Consider the following 9,880-nt stretch of genomic DNA (forward strand, 5'->3'; position numbering starts at 1 on the left):
AAAATTTCAAAACTATATTTTAGAAACTGAGAGACTAGTTCGTATAGATACAGACAGACGGACAGACAGACAGACGGACATGGCTAAATCGACTCAGCTCAACATACTGATCATTTATATATATACTTTATACGGTCTTCGACGCTTCCTTCTGGGTGTTACAAACTTCGTGACAAACTTAATATACCCTGTTCAGAGTATAATAAATTCTGTTGGGATTCGAACCTACGTACCAACGTGCTCGTCGTAACTTTTCAAGCGCTTACCACCTTGACCACCATTGACTCCTGTATTGCGTAGTCCTAATTATGGTTTGGTTATGCATGAAAGAAATATACAATGGATCGCCGATTGTTACCTCTTTCCTTGCTGCTGCTGCGCATATGTATGTTTGTACGGTTGTTCATTATTGAAGTTGTACTGCTTTTTCTTTCCTTTGTCTTTCATTTCTGCGAATTCTCAACTATTTTACGTGCCCTTTTGTTGAAATACCCTGCGTTGGTCTTTGAAAAATTAAGACTATATTTCACTACAGAAATGATCCTGTGAAGTACGGTCTTCATTTACATTTTTTGGAAATCGACCCATGATGACGAAGTATTTTCGTTTTATCTGACAGCGTGAGGTTAAGAAGTTCATTTCTAATTTTGTCTTGTGGCATATTAGAAATGATGTTTCTTCGAAAATCATTCGCTTACAACGGATAAAACGACTTCTGAGTGGTGATTTTAATGAATAAATTCCAAGGTTTTACGCAAAAATAATGCGGTCAATAAGTACAGTACGCCTATGTATACCTGCGCATTATTTTTCTTTCGTTTGTCTTTCATTTTTGCGAATTCTCACCTATTTTATGTGACTTTTTTTTTTCGTCTCTCTTTTATTTTGTGCGAGTTCTTTGAATTTCTGAACGCGCACATTCGTATACATACATTCATATGAGCATGTGCAGATACACAAGATAAGATAGAAGATGTATGCCTTTTAACATCGTATACTATTCTAATAAATATTTTTCGTACTAATAGAAATTAAATTTATCACAGCAATATTATGTACATATATGTATGTATATTAGGTATATTGCTGTGATAAATTTAATTTCTATTAGTAAGCAAAATATTTATTAGTATAGTATTACGATGTTAAAATGCAAAAATTAAAGACTAAGTCCGTCGAGATTCGAACCTGCGTTCACATTGTGACTTTTTATGTGCTTACCACCAACACCACTATTGACACTTTCGTGGCGTTGTCTTAATTATGGTTTGGTTATGCATATAAGAAATATACGATGGTTCAAATAATTTTGTTTAAGTATAGAAATATGCTTTAGTAGAACATTTGCTTTCGCAAACATACAGACAAATGTGCAAACGACATAATATATGTATGATTTTTTCGCATTTTGCTTCTACGCCGGTCAAATTTCTATACAAAAATCGACTGAAATGCATGAGAAAATAAAATGGACAACTAGGGCAAATAATTAAAAAAAAATTTATTGATAATTAAATATAAATGAAAATACATGTAAATTTACTTAAATTTATTAAAAACTTATTTAAATTTATTAAGAAACATATTTAAATTTATTGAAAAAGTGTAAAGAAAAATAAAAAGGAAATTAATTTTACTTTGGCCCAGTTTTGTGCGCAATACAAATGCAACGCCAATAATGAATACAAGAAATTGACTAAACATTATGATATAAAATATACAAATTATAATATGACAACCCAATTCGAAGAGTACAAAAGAGAGATGGTTACGCTGCATATTCCCTTCCGCAACGAAGAGAGAGAACAACTTTCCGAGTCAAAATTCCTTCATTTAGACTTTGCTTTATAAAATGTGCATAATGAATTTAAATGTTCAAGTTTTCTTTCATACAAAATGATATGCATTTCTGAATATCACTAAGAAGTATAACTTCTTCCGCGCGTAGGGACTCCACGCACCTTTCTTTTCTTTTAAGTAGGCGGAAGCATCAAAAGCCGAAGTGCGGAACTTTAATCAACTAAACCTAACCTACTCCCAAAACCAGACTCTCCAACGGAATAACCTTATTAAGTATTACTTCGTGGGAGTGATAAGACGTTTAAGTCTCCTCCATAGCACGGACTGTTCTCAGTGGTCTGACACATGAGTGTTGTCAAATTTTTCACCGTGAAACTATCACCGAGAATTTTAAGCTTTTCCTTGTTCTTAAAAAGAGAGGACAATAAAAAAATACATGCTCAGAATTTTCAAAGCACTCTGAACACTTTTGACAATTCCGACTAATGTCGTGTTGGAATCTGTACAGGTAACTTCTAAAGCACCCATGTCCACTCAGTATTTGGGTTAGGTGGAAATCCAGGTCCATGTTGTCTGTTGATTCTCGAATGGATGACCGGTATCAGTCTGTAGGTCCACTGTCTTTTGAGTGAAACTTGCCTAGTGATGCAAACGATGGATCGATGTTTCTGAAACATCGATGTTTTTGTCAAAAAGCCTGGATCGATGTTTTATGTCGATGTTTTTTCAAATTTTACTCCACATCTTTGCAGCACTTTTTCTTGGTATTAATGCGAAAACATCTGCTTCGAAACGCATTAGCAAACTGTTATGTGTTTTGTTGTAAAATACGGAGAATTCGTTGGTTGAATGTGCACTTGAATAATACTGAGAATTCGCTTATGAATTAATGCGAAATAAGTTTTACAAAAAATCGAAAATACATTTTGTGTGACAGTCTATTTCGTGTTATGTGTGTTAGAAGTTGTTTTTAAGCGTTTAATATAAGTTTTGTTGCGAAATCATCTGTTGTCAATCACAAATTTGTTACAGGTGTAGTGAATATAAAATACATGTATGTAAATAATTGCGTTAGACGTTTAAATATGTACATAATATTTCAGATTTTCAAAATGCTGCTTTCAAAATTAAAAAGCAAGGTCTGGAGCTTCTTTATAAGAAATGCAGATGCTTCCGCCACATACAAACTCTGCAAAAAGATATAAAAAACAACAGGTAACACGTCGAATCTTCACTGTCACGTTGAGAATGTACATAAAAAGGTACTACTCGATCAAGTTGATAATGCAGAATGCTCCTCTGAAACTACGCCGCACTCGGAACCAAAGCAGCGAAAAAATTCTGAAATAAGTAACATATCACCATCCGCTGGGACGACAGCGTCAAGTGAGTTATCCGACAATAGTAATAAGAAGACTGCATGTATTGAATCGTCTCCTAGTACATATACTCCTTAAGTACTGCAAATGTGAAAGACTTTTTTGAACAGGTCAAAAGTATTTCTTATCAAGATGGCCCTAAATCAAGGAAAATTACTGAAGCAATTGTGAAATATATTATAATGGACAACAAGCCATTTTCCACCGTAGAAGGAAAAGGTTTTCTGCAGATGATGAAAGAACTGGTTCCGCTTTTTAAAGTTCCAAGTAGAGAAACAATAAAATTACGAGTGGATGAAAAATATGAAGCGCTATCTTCAATTTTCAAAGAGTATATACGTAAGTGCGACAGTTATTGCCTAACGTATGACATATGGACGGAGACAATGAAAAATCAGTCGTTCCTTGGGGTAACAATTCATTTTTTAGACAATTTACGTTTGTTGAGTGGGACATTAGGAGTAGTCGAACTACACGAAAGTCATACAGCAGCTTATTTAGAAGAAACTATGTTTAAACTTTTCAACGAGTGGAACGTTTCCATAAATAAAGTTTCTGCTTGTGTAACTGATAATGATTCAACCATGATAAAATTAAATTGAAGCTTGTTTGGCGAAAAAAAATAATACCCTGCTTCGCACACACGCTTAATTTGGTTGTAACGCAATAGATAAGTCCCCGGAAGTATCAGCTTTGATAACTAAGGTGCGCGACATTGTTAAGTTTATTAAAAGAAGTGTTAATGAAAGTGATAAATAGCGAAAGAAACAAATAGACAGTGGGGCTTCTACAAGTAATACCAAGAAAATGATTCTTGACGTAAGAACATGTCGTCTGACATTATCAATTTGAACGTTTCTGAAATGGTCAAACCTTGCGTTGCCCGTACTGGTCCAGATTGTGCACTTCTTAGAATGTTGTGCCTACGGAATCTTACAGGTTGTGGTTGTATCGAAGACCAAGCATTATCATCTCTGGCAGTAAAATATTCCCCAGTTTCAATTGGTGCATCTTCAAATTCTTCATCAGAATCACTGTCGTCCTCTGGGTCATATTCTGGTAACGTGGGCTCTTCTAAGTCTGAGTCATCACCAACAATATCACCTACACATTCATCTAAAGCCTCGTCACCAACTACTGAATCGTGGTCACTTATTTCTTCTTGGCTCTCTTCAAGCGTTTGACGAATATATGTATGCTTGCTGTTCTTCGTACGAAAGTGCGCTTAGTTGTCGTGGAGTAAGCCATTCACCATCTGCCATTTCACTTTGATTTAATTTTTTCCACAAAATAAACAGAAACGTCCTTTCACTTCGAATCATACGTGCATGATAAAATCCGTAATACTGGTAAACCCTATTTTATACTTTTTAGCGCAAGTGATTAACGCAGGTACTAGCGATTTTATGCCTGAGTTTTTATGTTTGCAACCTAAAGTAATCCTTATAAACACAAAACAATAAGTTCTAACCACATCATCAGCGACCCTTAATAATCCAGAAAATATGTACACTTGTGTGTATGTATATTTGTTAAACTATATCAAGGTTGCCTGTGTAAAAATGTAAGCTAGGGTTTTTTTAGCCATGACCAAAATCTGAATCGCAAGCGATTAGTTGATGGTGTACATGCCGGGTTATAACGGCATGCCATTTGCCATACAAAACGTATGTACATACCCGGGTGTGTTGCTGTTGACGTGCGTAAAAAACTTCTGCTGTTGACATAAAGGTTAATTAGATTTTAAGAATAAGAATATCTTTATATGCTAAGGCCATAGTTACATTAATAATAATATATTACGATTTATGTGATATTGCTTTTTATAAATAAATAAATATACCAAAACTGAAGGTCATTTTATTTTTTTTGGCCCGCTACGGTTATGAAAATGCTAAACCTGGCCCTTCACTAAATTATGTTGGACGGGCCTGATTTAAAGCTTAATAAATTTTAATGGAAAACCTGCTAAATCGAATATCGTTACTGATAATTTTCAAACTTTGAGTGAGAACTATCAAACACTATTAACAATCTTCTCCTACTCTCTTTAAGTACAAAATTATTAAATCGAATGCTCTGTATACTTTCGACTTGCTTATATAGCCACAACAACTCCAATAACCTATTTTACGTATTTTTTATACCCTCTTTTTTTTAACTTTTTTGCAAGCGAAGGACAGAGCTCAGGGAATTGGGGTAGGGGCAGTGTCTCCGAGGGTACACCTGTTCCTGTCAATTTTGGCCGCCCCCCTGCATATGATGCGATGATAATGGATGCAGACCCCATTAAGAGGATACCAAAACTGGGCAGGTCCCCGATCAAAAACCTTGGTGTTGACAAACCTTGGAGAGGAGGTCATCACCACCAGCGTTGGGCGAACCCCTTGGGTACAACCTCGTGAAGTTGATCGAAAAACTGTGCCCATTCCAGCGGTCTATCAACAAAACCAAGAACGATCTTCTCGGTGTGATAGCAAAATTACAAGCAAGTCCTCGGAAAGAGTAAAACGTAAAGCCACACAATACGGCACCACATAAACCGCCAGCTCGCACTGAAGCAATAGTCATTGAAAAAACCAGTGACATGTCATATAGCGACTTTCTAAGGACTATTAGAAAAGATGATACCCTGCAGAAACTGGGGGAAAATGTGACAATGATCAGAGAGACGGTCAAAGGACAAATCCTGCTAGAGTTAAAAGAGACACAGATGAAGAACAAAGGCACAGATACAAGCTTTAACTCACGATGTCACGCTTTTAATACGTGACTTTGACGAAATTACGACTGATGAGGACATTGCCAAGGCTAACAAGTAAATAAGTTGAGTAGCTTTGATGAAAATTCGATAAAGAGCATCAGAGCAGCGTACTTAGGAACCCAAACTGCAGTGGTAAGCCTACCCGCGTTGGAGGCAAGAATAATTGCTGATGTACACAAGTTTAAAATAGGCTAGGTAGTGTGCAGAATAAGGGTGAAGCAATATCTCAGGAGGTGTCTCAGATGTCTTGAATACGCACATCTGGCGAAAGCATGCAACAATCCAGATGATAGGAGCCAGTGCTGTGTCAAGTGTGATGAAACTGGACACTTTGCGAAGTCGTGCGGTAAGAACCCGTCGTTTAGTGCATGTATGAAAAAGGGCAGGGAAAACACCGACCACCAAATTGGTAGTAAAAAGTGTTCGCTCTGTCAAGAGCAGGTAAAAGCACCAAAAAATGAGAGTCATACAACTCAACCTAAATCACTGTGCGGCTGCACAAGAGCTTCTTCTGGAGGAACTGGTCAGAGAAATTTTGTCAACTACGAAGAATGAGTAACGAAACCCCGGTTTACTTGGTTAAGATTATATCCAGCTACCTGTCTGACCGGCTGTCACTGTATGATACGGATGAAGGACAAAAAAAGTATGCGGTAACGTGCGGAGTTCCACAAGGTTCAGTGCTTGGCTCATTCTTGTGGAACTGGGTGCAGCGTCTCCCACTACCGAAGCAGGTGCAGATCGTCGGGTACGCGGATGATATTGCCATAACCGTATTGGCAAAAGAACTTGACAAACGTGAGAATCTCTGCAATCATGCGGCGACGACTATCAAAGAATGGCTCACCGTAGCAAACCTCCAACTCGCTGCGCACAAAATAAAAGCTGTGTCGATCACAAGTAGGAAAAAGCCCAAAGGCATCAAACGGTCATATTATCAAGACACAGAAGTCTTTGAAGTATTTAGGGGTAATGATAGACAATAGACTCAGCTACAAGGCGCACATCGAAAAGGCATGTGAAAAAGCAGCACATGTAATGGCCGCTCTAGCAAGAATAATAGTCGACATTGGTGGACCAAGCCAAAAAAGGCGTGCGCTTTTGGCCAAGGTGAGCCAATCAATTCTGGTGTACGCAGCACCCACATGGGTACCAGAACTACAGCAAAAGACGTAAGAAAGTTAAGTTTGCAATGCGGCTCATTGCCATTAGGGTCACGAGTGCAATACGCCAATACACGAGCATGTTTGAGTCTATAGATGTTTGCGAGTATACGCGAAAGTGTGTGTGTGTGTGTGTTCGTGTCTCGATTTCTTGCTTTTCTCACATTCCATGCACCATTTGTTTGTGTAAACTATTTCAGGCAATTTAAAGCATTTGCATAAGGATGCGTATACGCTCTGTATGCTAATATCATTTTTGTTTTGTTTTGCTACACTCTGCCCTTCCTTGCATATCTTCTGCTATTCCGTTTCGCTACTTGCGCTACCTTTTCTGTGTGAAAAGTCAAAAGTTTTAGTTTTTACTCAACTTTTATCAAGAGAGCTTAAAGCGCACATGTACTTTGCTGCAGTACATATACACATATACACTCAAGAATAAACAACTTGTCGGCAAATATCTTTTTGCATAAATTTTACAGTATTTCGTCCGTTATGTGAATATTTCATTGGAATATTCATGACCTGAAAAACTATGATGACAATGAATCAGGCACACTGTAAGTGATATACATAGATTGGGTTTGGATGTATGTAGTATGCTCAGCTTCAAAGGTTGCATGGTTAAGAAAAATAATAACAAGTGCGTAGAGGCAGAGGGAGGGTGGCCAAATTTTGATTGGAGGCAGATGAGGTTACTGCAAAAATAATATACCTTCTGATTTTGTTTGCTTTCTTATGATCTTGCTACCACACGCACACACACAAACTCTAGCGCATATGCATGTTTACTGATGTATTATTTGCCAATGCTTTTGCTGTATTAATAGACTGCTTCTTTTGATGGACTTGTTTCAATAATGAATGCTATTGACACGACTCAGTAAAAACCTCAAAGTAAACAAAGCAAATGAAGACAAATATAGTAGAATTCTCACACACTCATGTACTCGTGTTAGATATGTACTATACGAGTATACGAGCATATTCTGCCTGCCAGGCAGTCAGCCAATCCAACAAACCAACCAGCAAAAGCTGCAAAAACAATTAAAGCAACAGTAACAATGCATATTGTGACAATCTATTCGAAGGTTTTATTTTTTTTTGGTGTGTGGGGGGGGGGGGGGAATCTTACATATATACTGCTACTTAGCTGTAGCAGTATGCACAATTGGTACTGCCCGCTATAGGTGCACCTCATTCGGGACCACGCCCAGTCAGTATTACCTACTGTTCTGGACTTGCGAAACGGTACGCCTACGTACTAAACCCTAACTCCGTCTCCTGTAGTTTTACTATGGACCTGTGGAACCGCCGTTAGGCATTTCATCGCATACCAAGCTTAGCCTGTGGGCTCACGTCATTAGAGCGTTACCTGTATGTTACCGATTAAGCGGTATGTCCATCTCCCCTTGCTTGATGTATCCCAGCGTGTTTGCCATTCGTTTAAGCTGGCTTGTCTTTTCTGTTAGTTTCCGGCCTGCGCTTTTACTTTTATCGTTTATTCGCTTAAGTTCGAGAGCCATTATATCTGGAGGCATAATTCCTGCTAGAACCCCGACAGCTTCATTAGAAACCGTGCGAAATGCACTGACTCCAGCATATGTCTTATGCATTAATGCTGGTCCCCCGCATACATTACAATTGACTACTTGATAAGGCCATGTTTACACGCGCCGTTTTTTCACACGCTTTTTCAACGTGCATTTTGAAGCTGAGCCTCGCATCAATGGTTACACCAAGATATTTCACAGCGGATTGTGTTGTAATATTGTGGCCGTCTATGTTAAGCGAAATAGTTTAAAGTTTTTTTCTGCTGGTTATAGGCACTGCTGCCGTTTTGCGGCCGGCAAGTTCCAGTTTTGCACTCGTTAGCCACTGTTTTATCTTCAGTACAGTGTCACTACAAATACTTTGTATTTGATAGAGCTCCTTAGCTACTATTGTTACAGCAATATCAACAGCGTATCCACATATTTGCACTTCTCTCGGTAGAGGGGGCGCAATATTCCATCATATGGTGTATTCCAAAGGAGTGGGCCTAGCACAGATCCTTGTGGCACACCACCCGTTACCCTATACTTTTTTGGTTCTTCGTCAGTGTCGTAGAGCAAGATCCTATCGGCCAAATAACTTTATATGACGTACAACAAATAGCTCGGTGTTTTTTTGAGCACTAATGCACGCATTTTATGGGGCCAATGGGCCGAGTTAAACGCGTTTCTCACATCAAATGTGACGACCGCACAATATTCTTTTTTCCCATACGTCCACCTGTCTCCTTCAATAGCCTTTTCTGCTATACCTGTAACTTTCTTGATCGCATCCAGGGTTGAACGCTTTCTACGAAAGCCATATTGGGTATTTTCTAGAAGGGTACAGATTATCCGCTCCAGGATCCATCGTATGGATCATATAGAGCGGTCGATACGAGCTTGGTTCTCCTGCCGGCTTGTTTGGCTTCTGTAGGAGTACCAGCCGTTGTACTTTCCAAATTTTTGGAAACACTCCTTTACGGAGGCAACGTGTTTACAAATCCGAAAATGGCTGTGGATGATAGCTGATCGCAATTTTAAGAACCCTATTCGGAATACCATCTAATCCTGGTGCTTTGCTATTTTCAAAGCGCTCAGCAGCTTGAACAACTTCCCGCTCGGTGATTTCTGGCGCACCTATGACTTCTTCGCAATAAAAATTTTCTTCTTCTTGGTTTTGTTGTGGGAATAGGGAATACAACATTTTTAAGTAGTGAAGGGCATGTAGGCGCTTGACATTTG

The 9,880-nt window shown here is 38.5% G+C and overlaps 1 non-coding gene across 1 annotated transcript; it reads left to right on the forward strand.

The window, feature by feature from the left end:
• Window positions 1-515: 515 nt before the first annotated feature.
• LOC120781939 lies at window positions 516-724 on the forward strand. Its single transcript, XR_005706193.1, has one exon. It is a non-coding gene; the product is annotated as a small nucleolar RNA U3 (small nucleolar RNA).
• The last annotated feature ends 9,156 nt before the right edge of the window (window positions 725-9,880 follow it).

This window comes from Bactrocera tryoni, unplaced genomic scaffold (genome assembly GCF_016617805.1).
Source record: "Bactrocera tryoni isolate S06 unplaced genomic scaffold, CSIRO_BtryS06_freeze2 scaffold_748, whole genome shotgun sequence".
In the NCBI taxonomy this organism is placed as follows: Eukaryota; Metazoa; Arthropoda; class Insecta; order Diptera; family Tephritidae; genus Bactrocera; species Bactrocera tryoni.